Source organism: Cavia porcellus, unplaced genomic scaffold (assembly GCF_034190915.1).
Source record: "Cavia porcellus strain 051 isolate PalLab524CR breed Dunkin Hartley unplaced genomic scaffold, mCavPor4.1 scaffold_22, whole genome shotgun sequence".
In the NCBI taxonomy this organism is placed as follows: Eukaryota; Metazoa; Chordata; class Mammalia; order Rodentia; family Caviidae; genus Cavia; species Cavia porcellus.
The window spans coordinates 6,262,534-6,281,870 of record NW_026947505.1 but is presented as its reverse complement, the minus strand read 5'-3'; the positions used below and the strand labels follow the sequence as shown (position 1 = coordinate 6,281,870).

The 19,337-nt window shown below is 35.6% G+C and overlaps 1 protein-coding gene across 6 annotated transcripts in view; it reads left to right on the top strand.

Annotated features, from left to right (window-relative positions):
* Window positions 1-19,337, top strand: part of Reps1 (RALBP1 associated Eps domain containing 1) — an 82,215-nt gene that overhangs the window by 17,769 nt on the left and 45,109 nt on the right. The gene's annotated exons all lie outside the window — the stretch shown is intronic.

Sequence of the window (19,337 nt, the reverse complement as noted above, 5' to 3'; positions counted from 1 at the left end):
AGTTATAGCAGTTCAAAAGGAAAGCAGTAATATAACCCAGAATATTTAAGAGATTGATATTGAATCCATTGTAAAGTTCTCTGTGTGTTCTTTACTTTCTAATTGAGTAAAATTCTAATAAACTATTGAGCATTTCTTTAAGGTAGTATCACAAGCTTGTATTAATTGCTTGATTGGATTTATTGCTATTTTTTCAATTTTTATTTTGTAAGGTACATCTAGTTTCAGGATCGTGTTGTTTTTTATTCTGTGAGTTTGTTATGTTTCTAAAATATTAGCTACAGATTAAGTGGAGTAAGCCAAGCCTCATATTCTCATTTTCCTCTTTTCCTTCCCTCCCTTCCTCTCAAATTGGTATTCTTCTATAGAGAGGACAATTGTACCTAAAGTAAAACTAAAAAACGTAGAGATTCAGTTACAGGATACACATACTGAACTTAAATTTCATAGCTTTTCTTCCTTGGGAGCTTGATTTACAGGACAAGATTAAGTAAATGACTTCTCTTTGTATAAATTTCCAATAAAATGAGTTTAATCCTGTGTATATTTGATTGTCATAACAATTCGTATTTAAAATGTGCAACTATGTCATTCTTACAAGGAGTCTTGTAGTAATACTATCTAGTAGTGTTATCTGGCATTTTGGCAGAAATGGATTTTTCAGAGGGTAGCTTATTTAAATCATGGATTTAACATCCACAGAAAGAACATTTCCATTAGAATAGTTCTTACTGATAAAACCTAACCCTTTACTATTTTTAAAAAATTACTACTATATGTTAATTTTTATTAATATTAGAAGATGGTGGAGTTTATTTTGGGAAGTTCTGGTGCATGTACTTAATATATCATGTTAATTTCAGTTCCATTTCTCCCCTTTCTGCCACCCCCCATTTGCATTCCTGTGTCCAGAAGCCTACTTTCTATTCTCCTTCATTTTAATTCTTTTTTTGTCTGTTTTCTTTTGTGTGTGTGTGCTATAGAGTATGTGAGGATATTTACTTTTATTTTGAAGAGAATAAAATCAAATGAAATAAAACAGAATAGAGTCCATTAAAACAAAAGGAGAGTAAACAGGATATATGACTTAAAAACAGAATACAAAGAGATCAATAATGGCTACCATAATGCCTTTTGGTATCTTCGAAAGAATTGCCCATACCATCAGGCATAATAAAATCAAACAAAACAGTACAGAATAGAACCAATAAAAACAAAAAAAAAAAAATGGAAATAGTACAGGACTTCAGAAGAAAATGATAGTAAAACTGCAATGAGTATCATAATGTATCTTATCTTCAAAGTAGTTGCCTATACCACATGATACAGTCACACAAAACAAATAGAATAAAATCAGTCCAAACAAAGCAATGAAAGCAGTACGGCGCTTCAAATCAAGCTAATAGGAAATAAAAAATGACTACCATAATATATTTTGTTATCTTTTCAATAGCACCAGCCAGTGCAGTTCTCCACGTCCTCCGCTCCCCTCCACCACAGCGTTTCTTTGCAGAGGCCTTTGGGCTTGGCAGCGACCATGGTTACTGTGACTGTGTATCCCCAGGTTTCACCAGTGAGCCTGGCTCCGGATGAAGGCACCGCCAGCTACCACCTTCTTTTTCGTTTAAGTTTTTCTTTCTTACTTTCTCTGTGGGCTTCACTTCTCACTTTAGGTCCTTTCTGGGTCAAGGGGATCCACTTTGTTCCTTCTTGTCTTCCCCACGATGCTATATTCCAACATCTAGACTGTTTCTCTCTGCAAGGCTGTTTACTCTGCTGTGTACTATTCCACCATCTTCCCAGACATCTCCTTCATTATAGTTCTATATTTATTAGTTTATATATTTTTAGATTTCTCATGTGAGAAATTCTGTGATACTTAATCTGGCTAATTTTATTTAATATGGCAGTTTGTGGTTCCATCCATGTTTCTGCAAATGACATAATTTAATTCTTCTTTATGACTATGTAGTATCCATTGTGTATTTATGCTACATTTGCTTTATTTATTTATATGTTGTTGGGCATCTAGGTTATTCCTGCAGCTTAGATGTTGTGAATTGCATTGCTATAAATACAGGTACTCACTCGTTACTGTTGTATACGATCCTTAATTGTTTCAAGAATATGTCCAAGAGTGGCATAGCTGGGTCAGATGGTAGTTGTGTTTTGTCACTGAGAAATCTCTATACTTTGCTCCATAGTGGTTGTATTATACATTCATACATGTGTAAGAGGGGTACCTCTGCCCTACCCTTATACCCCTAGGCTCTACCTTTAATTTTTTTTTTTTTTTTTAGAAGAATCTTGAGAAATGTGACACTGATGCTTACATCAGTGTCACCTATCAAAACTGGGTTCTCATGTGAGGCCAGTACCAAACAAACAAAAAGAACAAAATCAATAATAACAACAAAGAACAAATGATTTTGAAACCTATTCACTAGAAACTTAACATTTGTGTGATACTATGTTGTTGGACTCTTACTATAATACAGCTTATTATGTGAATATACCACTGGACAAATACGATAGTTATAAAGTAATTAAGAAGATGGATTTCAGTCCAAGTTCTGTTGCTGTGTGTGCTTGGGCAGCTTCCAGATGGCCAGTGTTTTTCATACTTAGACAAACAGTAGAACAAACAGTACCACCTCATATTGATGTTAAGATGATTAGGTTAGTTAATATGTTGCTGAGCTTGGAATAGTACTAGATTCATTATGTGTATCAGCTAGCCTTAGTTATTATCATGATAATCATCAGCAGGTTGTTGATGTTATTATCCTAACCCTGGAGTAAGTAGTTTTTTTTTTTGTTTATCATAAGTAAGCAAATTTTCCCAGCATCCTTGTTTACTGTTGCCTGATCTCTGGTAACACATACCAGAATTAAATCATAGGTTTTAATTTTCACCCTGCTTGTACTCTGTCACTGCAGACATTTCAGAACTCCACTGTATGTTGTGTGTTTATGAGAAGTTGCAGGATTTGGGTTCTCCTGCCAGAGGAACAGTAATGACAGCATTCTGCAAACCAAACATATTCTGAAAGAACATACCCTAGAATCTTTAACCTCACCACTTTCTGTTCCCATCTTTCTGGGTTGTTTCAGAGATTAAGTGAGCTAGAAAGTACTTAGGAAGATGCCTGGTGCACTGTGTTTAAATGTTTCTTTATAATCTATTATTATTTCTAAAAATGTTTTATTAACTGTTTGTGGCTCTATAATAGACTTGCGCGCATGAAAACAGAAGAGTTTGAAGACCTGGTTCCTGAAAAATATGGTTGTTTAATCAAGACATTCATATATGACATGGCATATTATAAGGGAACAGATTGCGAATGTTGGCTTTGTATGTTATTATATACGCTTTATTGGCTCAGTGGAATCATTTGTCTTCAGTGGAGTTTTGGAAGGACAATTATAAGCCAGTTTGCTTAACAAAGTCCTGGCTTAAATCTTTATCCAAGAATAATTAGAAGTAATGCCCCCTTTCATTCTTACAAATGCCTCAGTTTGTATAGACATTTTCTAGTCACTCTGTGTAGCTTACTCACTGGATTTATTTTATTGGACTATTTTCATAGCTTAGCAGCATCTCCTAAAGCCAAATAATACTATTTTTAGCTGAGGTTCTAGGTGGTTTTAGTAATTTTCAAACCGTTTTTTATTTTACAACTGTTTTTCTTTTGTTGTCTATTTTTGTTTGTTTGGTTGGCTGGTTGTTTTCCAGTATTAGAGGTTGAACCTATGGCCTCTGCACTGAGCAAAATTCCCAGACCTTTTATTTTTTATTTTAGACAAGGTCTTGCTAGTCACTAAGTTTCCTGGGCTGCACTTGATCTTGCAGTCCTCCTTCCTCAGCTTCCTAGAGTGTTGGGGTACAAGTGTGCACCCCCACATCCAGTTTTAAGTTTAAAGGGGTGTTTTGATCATTAATGTAGATAATACAAATACTTACTTTATTGGCAATCGGAAACTTGAACTGCCTCTAAGCTTGAAAGATAGTTGAATAACTTTTCACGTTAGAGTTCTTATGAGGCTATCCAGAAGTATTTGCTTAGATAACTGATACTGCCCCAGAAAACCAAAAAGAGAGAGAGAGGGAGAGAAAGAAAGAAGGGGGGAGGGCAAGAAAAAGAATAGAAGAAAAATGAAACAAAACTAAAGAGGGAGGAGGCTGAAGGGAATGGGGCGGAATGGGAAGAAGCAAGATATACCATGTACAGGTACAAATTTCTTTTGATGACTGTTACCTCTATGTTTACCTGAAATGCACCAATAAAATAAAAAAAAAATTAAAAAAAGAAAACAGATGCTTGTGGGATTCCCCTCCCCAATAAAAGGAAATAAACAGGCAGTGCACATCTGTAATGAAAACATTCTGGGAGGCTGAGGCAGAGAGATCAGAAGTTGTAGCCCAAACTGGGCAACTTAGTAAGTGAGTAAGACCCTGTCTCGAAATAAAAAATAGGCTAGGGAGGTAATTTAGTGTGAAAACCCTGGATTCTATATGTAGTACATAAAAATATGTATTACCTGATCTTGTATGTGGTTTGAATATTTCTGTATTTCATTTCCTGATGTAAAGCAAGAAAAGTTTAATTTTGCTATTTAGCTAATTAATTCTTTTGTGACAGATTTTAAACATTTTTGAGCTAGTCTGTTGGAATATATATCCAGTGTCAATATGACAACATAAAACCAAGTTTATTTTACATAAGGATATACTGTTGGAGAAAGACCTGATGAACCTACCCTCACTGAAGTAGGAAAATAGATGAAAATGGAAGTTATATGTAAGAAAGTTTAATAGTGAAATTTCCCGTATATCTTTGTAAATATTAAGGTAAAGTTACAGTAGGAGAAAGGAAAGATGCAAAGTGGCCTTGACTTGTGGGTTTGAGATCAATAGAGCAGTTGAATTGGGCAAGCAAAGCCATAAACAGTGAAAGGTTTGGGATAGCTGGGTGTGGTAGCACAAGCCTGTAATCCCAGCACTTCAGGAGGCTAAGGCAGAATTGTTGGGATTTCAGACCAGACTGGGTTTAAGAATTACAGTGGAAGTGAGTGAAGTAGTCTGTTAATCTGGTTACCAGATTTGTATCTCTTAAAAGGGTTGGTCCAGTTGCATTTCACATTAAACCTGAGTTTCAAACGGATTTAACAGTGGCACTGAGCACCAAAAGACATCAAAAAGTCATTTAGGAATATAGTAATGGGTATGAGTTATACAGTTTTTTGTTGGATTGTGCCCGAGTATTTAAATGAAATCATTTTTGTAACAAAGGTAAACATACTCTGTATTGTGGACAAGAAGTCCTTTTGGAATGACTAGGCTTTAGTGAGTGTACCATGTCCTTGCCCCTGTACTGTTTCCCTTGACTTATTTATTCCCTTTGCAACAATGTACTATAGTGCTGAAGGTGATACAAGTGTTTACAGAGTGGATGGAATCTGAACTGTCTGGGACAAACGAGTGCTTATTATTAGAAAATACTTCATTTTTAAAGATGTGATGAAAATGATATTTCAGAGTAGGAAAGAGTTGGTTTAAATGAAGAAACAGAATGAGTTTGGTGACGCAGATGGGTGTGGGGCCTGTGGGAATCAGTTCCTTTCTCTTCTGTGTGCCCCTAACTGAGGAGTTAACGGGGGAGTCTCCTGAGGGGTGATCATGTACAGATAATTCTGGTGACCCAAATGGAAGAAGTTGGAATATTAGTACAGAGAAATAAAAGACCATCTGGCTGTGGAGTAGGACAGAAAGAAAGTGTTACAGGATGTTGAACATTTTCTCAGATACCCAATGGCCATTTGTATGTATTCTTTAGAGAAATGTTTGTAGGTTTGTTGGCTAATTTTTTTAGTTGTTTTCTTTCAAGTTTTTTGGAATACCTTCTGGATATTAACCCCTTGTCAGATGTACAATTTACAAGTAAGTTCTCCCATTCTATATAGGTTGTCTCTTCACTCTGATGATAGTTTCCTTTGCTGTTCAGAAGTTTTTAAGTTGATACAATTCCATGTGTTTGTTTTGGCTTTCCTTTTGCTTTTGGGGTCTTTGCCAAAAAATCTTTGTCTTCCCAGTGTTCTTTTGTGCTTTCTTCCAGGAGTTTACAGTTTGAAATCTTATAGTTAACCCTTTAACTCATCTGATTTTTATAACTGAAGAGAAAATGGGGTTCTAGTTTCACTGTTTTGCAAGGTGGCGAGCATATGGAGAAAAGGAAACCCTTGCATACTGTTGCAGGGAAAGTAAACTAGTACAGCTGTTACAGAAAATGTGTGGAGGGTCCTGAAAATACTAAGAATAGAACCATATGACCTAATCTAAGAATATAAAAATCAGTATGTCCGATACACAGCACTCCCATTTTCAGTGCAACATTATTCATAATGGCTAAGGACACAACTGAAGTGCTCATTAGCTCATTAGCTGTCAGTACATAAAGGAAATGTACAAATACGTGCTAGAATGCTATTAAGCCATCAAAAAGAATGATATCTTTGCAAGAACATGGATGGAACCTGAAGATCATTATACAGTCACAGAGGACAAATACCGCACGTTCTCACTTGTAAGTGGGTATAAATGAAGTTAATTTCGTATTGGTGTTACCGGAACCTGGAAGAGTAGGAAGGTGTTACGGATAAGAAAGGTTATCAATGGCTCTAAATTACATTTAGATAGGAGTTTTGTTGTGCTATTGCATGATAGTGACTGTAAGCCACAGTAACGTATACACATTTCAAAAAGCTAGAAGAAACATGTTTGAAAGTTTTCACCACAAAGAATGATAAATACATGAGACATTTTAACTGGATTTAAATATGACAGTGTATATATATATTGAAACATTGCATGTTACCCCTTCAGTACTCATAAATTTGAAACTGGGCATTTAACTTATTCCTATAATCCCAGCAGTAGGGCAGTTTAGGCAGGAGCAGCAAGAGTTCAAAGCCAGCCTGGACTACATAGTGAGACTCTTACCCAAGAATAAAAAGAAAAAAATTGTAAGTTTTATGTTTTTTGTGTACCAGTAAAAAATAAATTTTATTCTAAAGAAGGTCTTAGGTGGATCATGCTAGAAGAGTGTAATTTCATTAGGCAAATGTAGGTTAGAGTATCATTTTGTGGAGGAGGGAACCAGTTTCAGAGGTAGCTAGAGTTCAGTCTAGGTAATTGGAAAGGGAGGCTGGCATGATAGCATGGAATGAGCTTTTGAATGCTTAACCTTAAGAGGTGGGTTTTTTTGTTTAAACATAAAATTGTTCAGAGCCATACTTAGGGACCATTACTTTGGTAGTGGAAAAAGACTACAGCAAAGCTGATCCATAAATAATACTTCATTAGTTTGTTCATTCGTCCAGCCAACAAATATAAATTGGCCCTGTTCATCAGAAGTTTTTCTGGGTGCTAGGAGTGTAAGTGACCTTTGCTTAAGGAAAGCTTTTGGGCTGAGACTTGTAAGGCACAACAGCAGTTAAAACCTAGTGAAAAGCAACCCAGTGGAAAAGCCCTGAAGTGGCAGGACTGGACTCGATTTACTGAAAAACAAAACAAAACAAAGGCAAGAGGTATTTTAAAATTTACACTGTTGGTATATGTATTTTAGGATTGTCCATCATATACCAGTGAAGAATGAAATGATACATTTTTCAGAAATTATTGTTCCTTGGTTACTGTTTAGTCATCTCGGTGCCTTGGTTCAGTTTGCCAGGCAGGATCTTATACAAAGCTAGTGCACAGTAATTTATTGATGACTTGAGAATAATTTTTTCTGGGCATCCTGAATCTTAGGCAACTGAAATTCTCTAGGACTGTTACGCAAGTAGCACAGGTTAATATTTAATAATGCCTGTGTCTATAATTATCTTTCATGAAATTTGGTCTCACCTTTTTTCATACTACCCTTACCTCCTGGCTAGTGAACATGAAGGGATGTTATTGCAATTTTTCCATTTTACTTTATTGCTGTTTTTCTTGTATTAATTATGGAACACTCTGGACAGAATGTACAGACAGCCGGTCCAAGTGTTTTGTGAATTCACATTAGCATTTGAAAATGGGAACAGAATAGTCCAGATAGCCAGCTTTAAAAAAATCTGAAGATGCCATCATTGGACAAGTGTTCTTGTGTAACAACTGATCTCTTGTATTCTGTAATTCATTACTTTCCCCACCTTGCCAGTTTCAGTAATTCATGCATGCAACTTGCATCCCTGGACATTGTGTTTTCTGTGTTCACTCTAAGAGAAAAGGATCAGCAGTTGTTGCATCAAAGGCAATTCTTCCCCTCTCTGTACACTCTCCTTTCTGTAGAAGGAGGTGGGTGTGGTCTGTAACAGCACTTGTCAAATATGGTCTCCACACACTCCTGTAAAGTGAAAACTATTTTCATAACAGTAAGACATTATGTTTCCTCTTTACTGTGCTAGTACTTGCATCAGTGGTGTGAACTGCCGGTTCTTTAGCAGGCACTAGGTCCATACTGTACAAGTTTTGTACTCTGCACTGCCCAGTAGTAACCAGTTTCACTTAAGCATGTCCTTTGCATTACAGTAAAAACTATTAACTTTATTAAATCTTGATCTTAAGCGTACATCTTTTTAAATATTTTGTGTCACAAAAGGATAACTATACATAAAGCATTTTTGCTTCATATTTGAAATATGGTGATTATCTTGAGGAAAAAGTACTTATGTTCATGATTGAGTGAAAATAACCGTTGAACTAAACCATTTTCTTCATGGAACATCATTTTTCTTAAGAATAACCAATTTGAGTTTTGGGCATGTATTTCCTTGAAAATAAAGGAAAACACCCTTCAAGGAAAATACATGATGCTTTTAATTGCTCATGATAAAAGTCAAGCTTTTTGGTGAAAATTAGAATTTTTAAAACTTTATGGTTTTTTAAATGCTGAATTGCTTCAAAATATTTAGTGACTTTTCTGATGAGGTCAGTGTTATTAGCAAATATGATTTCCGAAAGTATAAATGAAATATGTTACATTTGGCTGGAAATATAGCTTAGTGGGTGTGGCACCTGCCTGGCAAATGCAAGGTCCTGATTTCAAATTCCAGTTTTTAAAAAATGTTACATTTGGAAAGTCTCCATGATGTAATAAAACAGTAATTTATAGTGGTCAGTGCAAATCAAGTACATCAAAGCACACGTGTCATACTGTACATTGCTATAATTTTGGAATTTATAGTAAAAATAACCTTTAGGCAAGAACTGTTGAGTAGTTGGATTAAATAATAATACCAGAATTACCTGAAAGGCTAAACATTCCCTTTTCTAACACCTACGTCCTTTGTATCTTAAACAAAGCAATATAATGCAAATTAAAAACATGAGAATTTTACAAGCCAGGCATTAAGAAAATTTGCACATGTGTAAAACTGCACTGATCTAATTTTCTTGTTTTGAAAGATATTTTCATAAAGCAATGTTACATGTGATGAATTACTATTTTTAAATGAATTGATACATATTTGTAATTTTCCAGTTTAGTAAATATCAAATATAAGTCAGAAAAAAGTTTTAGAGTCCTTAGTAGAGGTTTGTTTTTTTTTTTTTTGTCTTTTTCATTTTTATCGGTACCAGGGATCGAACTCATGACTGCCTGCTTGCAAGGCAGGTGCTTATGCCGCTGAGCTAAACCCCCAGCCCCTTTAGTAGAGATTTTAAAACATATACAAAGAATCTTAAGGCCAAAACCATCCAGAAACAATGCTCTAAAGCATCCAGGATTCATCTCCAGTAGTTTCCAGAGCCTCGGATATGTGAACCCCTGGTTCTAAAGCCTTTTAACAGGCTTGTGTAGCAGATATGTTAGTGCCTCATATGGGCTAAAGGTGCATTCTAAAATCTCCAAAGGAACTATAATTTTCTTTAGTTTACTCAGCTGCAGAACTTTTAACTTGACTGATTGTGTGGAGGGATATGTTTTAGAACTGCTGCCTTATGAGCACACGAGGATTAGCACACACTCTGTGATCTGGATGAAACTGGAAGCAGAAACTTTGCACTCAGACTGCCTTGGCTCTGAGTCTTTGTTCTGCTCCTTATCGTCCTTGTTTTTTTTTCCTTTCAAATGAGGATAATGACAGCAAACATTAGAATATTATTCTGGCCATGGAGTACAATGACAAGTAAACTCCTTTCCTTTTTTTCTTTTTTCTTTTTCTTTTTTTTTTTTTTACTGGTACCAGAGATCGAACTCACGACCACATGCTTGTAAGGCGGACACTTACGCTGCTGAGCTAAATCCCCATCCCAATAAACTCCTTTCCTAACAGTAGGTTATTTTAATTTACCTCTTGTAACTGTTTCCTTCTTTCTAGTAGATGTGAGTCTCCATTACAGATATTCCTATTAGTGAGTTACAGAATTATAGGGACAAATCTGAGGAATTAGTAGACCCTTAGAAGTTAGAGTGACTGCCAGCCAGAGGAAATAACGCCAGTCTCTTCAAGGAAATCAGGGAGACCAAATTGTCCAGGGTTTTAAGCCACCAACATTACGTGTCTACTTTCTCAGTTTCACTTACCTCAAAAGAATTTTATAACATTGGAAGTACTGACTTCCGTGAGAACATGGGGGACAGATAGCAGCAGCTACGGAGGCTCTCTGAAAGACCCAGCTTAGAATTCAGGAATGGTGCAGAGTAAGGAATCATAAGCAAGTGGAGATATGCCCTGCTGATCCAAGAACGAACTGGGCTGAGAGAAACCAACTGGGAATTCAATACTGGTGCTATAACAGGAACAGAAAAGCCTCAGTGTGGAAGCTGGAGCCTGCACCATTGGAAGCTGTGATTTGGGTTTCCCGCTGCCGCTGCCTCGTCTTCATCGGCTCGGCAGGGAGAGAGACGCACGAAAGCTGAGAACGGGAATCAGTGAACGGAGTTGAAAGCAGGACGGGCGGGGAGCTGTGCATTGACCTGCAGTGAGTGAGAGAAACTGGGACTGTTCCACGGTCTAGGAGACTCCAATAGAGGACATTCTGGGTCTGGGCAGACTTGCGGGAACAGGGCACTGCAGTGACTTCAGTCACGTATCCCCCTCTCAAGCGGGATTGGTGAGCAGTGCCTAGCCTACGTGATGCTGCTGGCTGAGACCCAGTAGGCTAGCACAACCCAGGTCCCAGCGCCTGAAGGTGACCTGGAGGGGCAGGCCCTGCATAGGCTGCCTGGTGTGCAACTTCCTGGTGTGCTGCGGTGGGCGGGAACACCTAGCCAGCGCAATTCAATCAGACTGTGGCCGACAGGGAAGGAAGCTGGGCCTCCTATATATGCTTGCATATATAAGGAACAAAGAATATGGGAAGAGGCAGCAACAAGAAAGGCTCCTCGGCCCCCAATCCTGAGAAAGAGGCAATAACAGACACAGCACCAATAGATATAAAGCGCTATCTCCAGAGCCTCATAGACAAGTTCAGGAATGAAGTTATTAATGACCTGAAGCTGGACATAAGCAGAATAGTTAGAGAAATGCTAAGCACCACCCAAGAAAAAACAGATGGTGGAATGGAAGAACAGAAAAAGAGGGGAGAATTGTTTGATGGAGAAAGTAGAGAAAGCATAGAATACGTGAAACAGGTTCAAAGAGATTACCAGGAAACTAAAAACTCTATCGAAAACTGGCATAACAGCTTGAAAGAAACTAAGGACAGAGTATCTGAACTGGAGGGCAGATTTGTAATATGGGAGCATGAAATGAAAAACTTCTTAAAAATAACAAAGAAACAAACAGCAATAATACAAAGACTAGAAGATGATAAGAGTATCTATAACTTAAGAATTAAGAACATAAAAGAAGAAGTAGGGACACAAACAAATGAACTACAAAAGCTACTCACAGAAATAATCCAGGAGAATTTTCCTAATTTAGCAAAAGATAAAGATACTCAGTTGTATGAAGCATACAGGACCCAGCCACCTACAACCCAAACAGAGCAACACCCAGGCATATAATAATTAAAATTCCAGAAATCCAATACAAGAACAGAATATTAAAAGCCGTCAGAGACAAGAAACATATCACTTACAAGGGAACACCCATCAGAATTACAGCAGACTTCTCTGCACAAACCATCAAATCACCAAGAGCATGGGGGGAAATAATTCAGGCTTTGAAAGATAATAATCTCCAGCCAAGGTTGATATATCCTGCACAGCTATCCCTGGAAATTGATGGAAAAACAAGGTGCTTCCAGGATAAAGAAGAATTAGGGGAATATGCAACCACCAATTCAACTCTACAGAGAATACTGCAGGATATTCTAAAAAAGAAAAATACAAAGAATCCAGAAATAGTGGCAGAGAGGCCACAATGAATGGAGCAGAAAACAAAATGAAGAAGACAAACTGACAACTAATGACAGAAAAAGAGCTCAACAGAAATGAGGCAGAGAAGATTGGATGATAGGAACAGCTATTTTGGAGAAAATGACATCTTAATAGGTAATACTGATTTAGTATCATCTTGTTTTGAAGTCTCATCGAGCTTTTGTTCTTCTGTCTCCATTGTTCTAAACAGGTTGTATCTTATTGGATTTTATTATGTATGATAGCATAAGCAAAAACTTTTATAGACAAGGAGATTATACAGAAACCATTGTTCATTTTCTGTTAGTTGATTCTAAATACCCTGTAATACTGTCATTCTCTTAAATGGTTTTACATTGTTTTGATATATTTGATGCTACAGTATACGAAGTTATACTCAAAGATTTCAAGGAAAGAGACAATATGGTAACTACTTTTATGTTGGGATTATCTTGTGATGAAACACTATTTTGCTTAAATGGTTATGTTTTGATCTGTGCTGTTTTGCTGTTATGCTCTCTTTTATCTCAATCTCCATTTTATTTACTTTTTTATTTTTATGTTTTTAATTAAGGGAAAAATAAATAAAATAGCAGGATATATTATAGTAACCCACTTTGACTTTCCATTATCTTGATTTAAAGCCCTGTATTGCTCTCACCATCTTGTTTTGACTGATGTCCCTCTATTCTGTTTTGCTTGATAGTACCAGGTTCGAAAGTTTAGGCAACAGCTGTGAAGATAGTGGGATTCATTATGACGCCTATTCTGGTTGACTATTATCTACTTTTGAAGACCTGTAATGTCTCAAATGTTTTGGTTTTGTTGGTTTCGTTCTTTACTGTTTTGTTCAATTTTATTATAACTGATGATATAGGCAATTCTTTTTGAGATAGCGGGAGGCATTATGGTAACCATTGTTGATCACCTTGTATTGTGTTTTTACATTATTATTTCCACCCTTTTGATTTGACTGACTCTGTTCTGTTATGTCACATTGGTTCTACTCTTTTCCAAAAAAGTAATAAGAACTGTCGGAGCAACAAAACCCAAAATGTGTATTTGTCATTGTACAAAAGAGAGGAAAAGAAAGTGCTCTAAACAATATAACTGTATATTTAAGTGTATAAGATAGATAATCATGTTACTGAGTTTTGTTGGATCATTGAACAGAACTGTTTGCAGTCTCACTGTTGGAATGTCCACTTTGTGAGCTTTAGTTTTGTGGCTTGAACAATTATTTCTAAGATGACAATATGTAATCCATTAACTAGTGATTGCCTGTTGTTTATTTTTTTCTGTATATCTGTATAACTTGTACCCTTTCTCTGCTTTTTTTCTTTTTGTCAAATAAAATTTAAAAAAAAATTGGAAGTACTAGAGTTACCTCACTTTTTAACTTGGTAATAACTAGAAAAAGGATCCTGTTTTGTTTCATATTTTATTGTTAAACTTTTTAGTAAAATTTCCATTTTGATAGCTTTCTGGGATGATCCTATTGCAATATTTATGTAGTTTCAATGTATTCCTCCTCTTTTTTGAGTCTCATGTTTGTGATTCAGCTCATGAATTCAAGAATATATAGCATCTCCTTTACTTTGGTTGTTTCTTGCCTTAAATAAGAAATGAATTTTATATACATTTATTGGTTAGCATCTCCTGTACCGTCACATTCAGAGCACAGCAGTAAAGAACCTTCCTATGCTTTAACTACTCTTACCATCCCCATGGGAGAGTGGAAGTGTGTCATGGTAGAGGAAGAAAGGCATAAATACAGCTTTCGGAAAGTTGCTTGGCTCATTCTCTTTCTTCCTTACATAATGATAGTACCAGTTCTATTCCATTGGTTTTAAGGATTAGATGGGAATACCTAATATTTACCACTATGCCTAGCATAGTATATATTCAATAAATATTAGTTCCCCTACCCTTACATTTATATATCTGGACATAAAAAATACTGCTTATGTACTTTGCTCATTGAAAAGTTCTTTGGGTCATTATAAAGAACTATTCTTATTCTGTGCCATTTTAAAAACTTGTTTCCATTTCTAAATCTGTGGCTATAAAGTAGAAAGCAACAATTAGACTGTGATTAGAACAAAAAATGATATCTTGGCAACAAGGGAAAAATCACAAATTATTGCAAAGAACAAAACAAAACTCTGTTAACAGTAATATTCCATTATTTATAAGAAAAACATTGCATGTTTTCTTCAAGGTCTTGAATTTGTAATTGCATTGTATAAAGGTACTAATTTGTGTTGCTTAAACTGGAGGTTCAGAATGGTTATAAAAGCATGATAGCTTCTTGTGTTTTAGTTATAAAAAAGCCCACCTGGAACTGTGGTTCTGTGATAAAGCATGTGTTCAGTGTGCAAAAGCCCTGGGTTCATTCACTACTGCACATACACAACTTCTAACAAAACCCATGTTACTATTCAAAGGCATAAATTTTGAGGTCTCAGGAAAATGTGGTATTCAAGAATGAGTTAGTCTCGAGTTGCCTAAACTATATAAAATCCACAATGGGTAGGATAGTAAATAAAAACTATTAATAATGATCTTTGTGGGTCAAGTACTTCTGAACTGCTTTGTTGATAGTCTCATTGAATCCTGATAGCAGCAAATGAAGAAGCTTAATTTTCCTCAGATTACATTTGAGGAAACTGAGGCATAGTTATCTAACATGTTAAAAACTGTAAATGATCTAAATAATGATTGTCTAACCACATTGATCTGTTTAAATATTAAAATGAACTAGCTGTATGCCAAGCATGATGGTGCGTGCCTATAATCTCAGCACTCGGGGCAGCAGGAGAATCGCAGTGAGTTCAAGGACAGCCTGAACTACATAACCAGACTTTGTTGCAAAAACCAAAATGAACTGCAGTCTATTTAAGGGCTTTTTGATAAACATATGGAATGGAACATTTAGAAAGTAAGTCAATACTGACTTACCTCAGGTAGATGTTTCTTTCTGAAACCAGTAAAGTCAATGACATAAACTTCTCTCTGTTGTCTCAGACCATGCAGCCAGGATTCTGTGCTGGTCAATAATATGTTACAATCAAGCAAAGTTATGAGTATTTGAGGATGTCATATTTTGAAACATTTTCTAATTCTAGAATTTTGTCCTACACAAAAGATAGACGCACAAAAATACAGTATTATTGGTAATAAGGAAACTGGAAAAACCTAAATGCCTCTCATTAGGGGATTGGTCATTTTGTGATAGGTATATTCATACAGTGGAATGCTACATAAAAGAAAGGCCTGTGTGTGCTGATATGGAAAGATCTTTAATACAGTAAAATCATGTGCAGTGTAACTATATAAAATGTTTAAGTACATTATATGTGCTTATATGTTTATATACATGTAGAAAAAATTGGAAGAACAGATGAAAGGAATTGTTAATTCTTTTTTTTTTTTCTTTTTTTTTTTCAAGTCTCGTTTATTCAAAGGAATTGTTAATTCTAAAGAGGGCACAGGAACTTTTAATTTCATATCCTTAAATACCATTTTATTTATTTTTACTGTGGTCTAATAGATCTTGCAATTAAGAAAGTAAAGCTTAGCCAGGCATGCCTATAATCCCAGTGCTTAGGAGGCTGACACAGAAGAATCACCCCCAGTTCCAGCCCAGGCTGTGCTACATAGTGAGTTCAAGAGCAGCCTGAACTACGTAGCAAGACCTTGTCTCAAAAACAAAAACTGAAAATAAAGCTTAATAGTTTTCAGTAGTTATCACTAGTATGTCAGCAACCACCAACTGGGCCTGGGCTTCATAAATAAATTAATGATCTACTGGACATCTTATACAGAACTGGGAATCTGTACCCTAATAAGCACTTTAGGTGTTCTTTGTGTCAGGTAACAGACTTGGCCTGAGAAAGACTGAGCATGCATATAAATATGAACAATTAAGATTAAGAGAAAATTAAAAGAATCAGACTACTTTGTGTGAAGGTGAACCAATAAATTTCAAAATTTGGAGGTGATAAATTAGTCTTGAGGGAATTATCAGATGTTTTAGAAATAGAAGACCTATTTTATTTAAAATAATAGAAACTGAGATGTATATTAGCCCAGCCTATAACCACGGGTGAATGCTTTCAAATATTCATGGGACACAATTTTTTGCTGGTAGTATTGGATATCAGACCCAGGATTTTCACACTGATTTTTATCTCCTACCTTTCTATATGTATTTAAATTTTTGAGATAGGGTCTACGTCACTTAGTTGCCCAGGCTAAGTTTAAACCTACAGTCTTTATACATCAGTCTCCCAGAGTGCTGGGATGATAGGCACGCACTACTGTGTCTGGTTAATTTCTGACCTATTTAAAATACTTTAGAACAGAGAAAAATAAGACTTGCTAGTTTGTTTTACAAAGCCAAAATAACACCAGTACCAAAACTTAACAGATTTAATTTTTAAAAGTTTAATATTGTGGTTAAAATTTTTAATTTGGGGAGATATACACTGTGACTAAATAGAATTCATTCCAAACATTAAAAAAAAAAAAAAGTTTCCTGTTAGATACTCTGTTAGTATATATATAAACAAAAAAATGATCTTTTAATTTTCCACCCAAAATGCACATTTTAAAATTAACATCTGCTTGTAGGTTTTGAAAAATGCGAAGCCAAAAGCAAAGCTGAGAAGTGTAGAACTAGCTGAGTAGCCCTGAAAGGTGTCCTGGAGTGTTAGCCAGTATTGTGCTTGATGACAGAAGACTGGAAATGATCATGTTAAAGTCTGGGACAAGATCATAAAATAACCATCCCAAGTAAAATTTCTATTTATTCTGACACATGAAACATTATTTGAAATATGACAATATCCCAGATTGTTCTAAACAAGGAGGAAGCCCAACATTAGGTTAATGCTATCACATATTTATTATCAAAATAGTGTTACAGGTCCAAGAAGAGCCAACCATATCAAACTAAATGAGTCAGAAATAAATATGACTTGATTTTTCAAGTTACTGGAAAAAGGTCAGTAAGTAAATAGAATCAAGAGAATTCCTAACTTTTCATTTCAAAAATAAATTGGAATTTAGTAAGACATATATCTTTTGTATTGATCAGAAATATTCTAGAATAAAACATTTATAAAAACTTTTTTAAATATAGCAAACCCAAAAGCCATAAAGGAGAAAAATGATACATTTTATAAAAATTCTGTAGCACTGTAAGAATTTAATTGAAAAATAGATAATCAGGAAATTTCATATATAAGGGCTTCTGTCTAAATCTTCAGCTTCACCTGTTCCTCCATGCTTCTTCCCCAATCCTGCCTTCACCTCCCCACATTTACAGTCTTCACTGAGCAGCCTTGTCCTTCCTGTTGGAGCCCCATAGTACTTAATTGGTGCTGAGTAAATGAATGAATTCCATGAGGCTTGGAGGTCAATAACCATAATATAATAAAGCTTCTTAAAATGAACAAAGAAGACTCATTTTAAATCAGTGAAGGACAAGTTGGGTAATTCATAACAAAAGAAATGTAAATAGCTAACAAATTCAAAAATTTTTTTTTCAAACTCAAACTTTGAATAAACACAAATTTAAAAAGTGACAAGATTCTGACTTCTCCTCAATACCTACCACGTCCTTTCTAGCCATTCCCTGGGTATCATCCCCTGAGTATCCACAAACTACTGTGACTTCACTTTTTAGGTCTTCTGTATCTGGCATATAGCCGGCATGTTTTACATGCTTGCTTTGTCATCAAAGAGGTATCTAAGATACATAGTTATCCTTTAACAGGTAGCAGGTAGGCAAAAAAGAGTGGACGAAGACAGTGATCACAGAAAAAATGCCTGCATGCCTGGCAAGGTTATGTAGCCTTTCTTTGTTAATTCTGCCTTCTTTTCTTCACTGTTCCCTTAATCATTTAACCCACCTTTTAAAATTTCCTTTTCCCTTTTAAATTTTCACAGAAGAAATGCCCCTTCATGGCAAAAGGAGCAGTTCCTTCCAGTGCTTATCAGTCATCAAACACTGACTTTTCTTTTTGTCCATGTACACAAATAGTAGTGTTGCCATAGCATTGTTTAACTGTTGGTAAGTGCTTGTTTGTAGTTCTTTACATACTTTTCTTCAGACTCAGTTCTCCAGCATCTCAAATTTACTTTACCCTAACTTGAATGTCACAGAAAAAGAAGACAGCTTAACTCATTCTGGCTGGCATGTCCCCACACTGGTTCAAGCCACCTGGCAGTGAGACATATAAATTACAACCTCATCGGGAACATGTTAAATATACAAGAATTTGTATTATTGGACAAGTGACAGATATATATTGCTTACTTTAAACATATTCGTAACACCCATATAGTACAAATCTCCACTTTTTTGAGTGTAGATAGCACAGTTTGAAATCGTCTTTGTTGATTCTGAACAGCAGTACCTCAGTTCACGAATCCTTAATAATTTGGTTGCCAAACAGAAATGTTAGGGGAAGTTTTGCTTCTGTTCTCAAACTCCACATTAGATAACAAACTGTAAACACAACCATCTTCCCAAAATTGTGGAACAAATGAAACTCGTGCATCGAGGCACCACTGAATTTACTTGTGTAGTTTTGAGATACTTGTTGATAGGCTAAAAACTTTTTTAAAAAAAAGCCATATAACCATGTTAAATACAATTAGGAAATGAGGAGCAAAAACTCTTCTTTTAAACTCTCCTAACTAAACAGCTGATAGAATTTGATAGTTTCCAAATTTGTATATATGTGGTTAAGATTGTGTGTCTTGCTTGGCATATTCTTCCAGGTTGCTACATCATTTTATGACTGTTGCTTTCAGTAGCTGTGTAATTGTCTGTTGGCTGCATAGAACGCTTATATCAATATGTGCTTGTAATAGAAAGTATGGATGATATATTGTTTCTTTTTTAAAAAGTGACCTCGAAGGAAATAAAATTCTAATAAAACTGCTTATTACCTAGATTTTGATCAATTGCAGAATGAT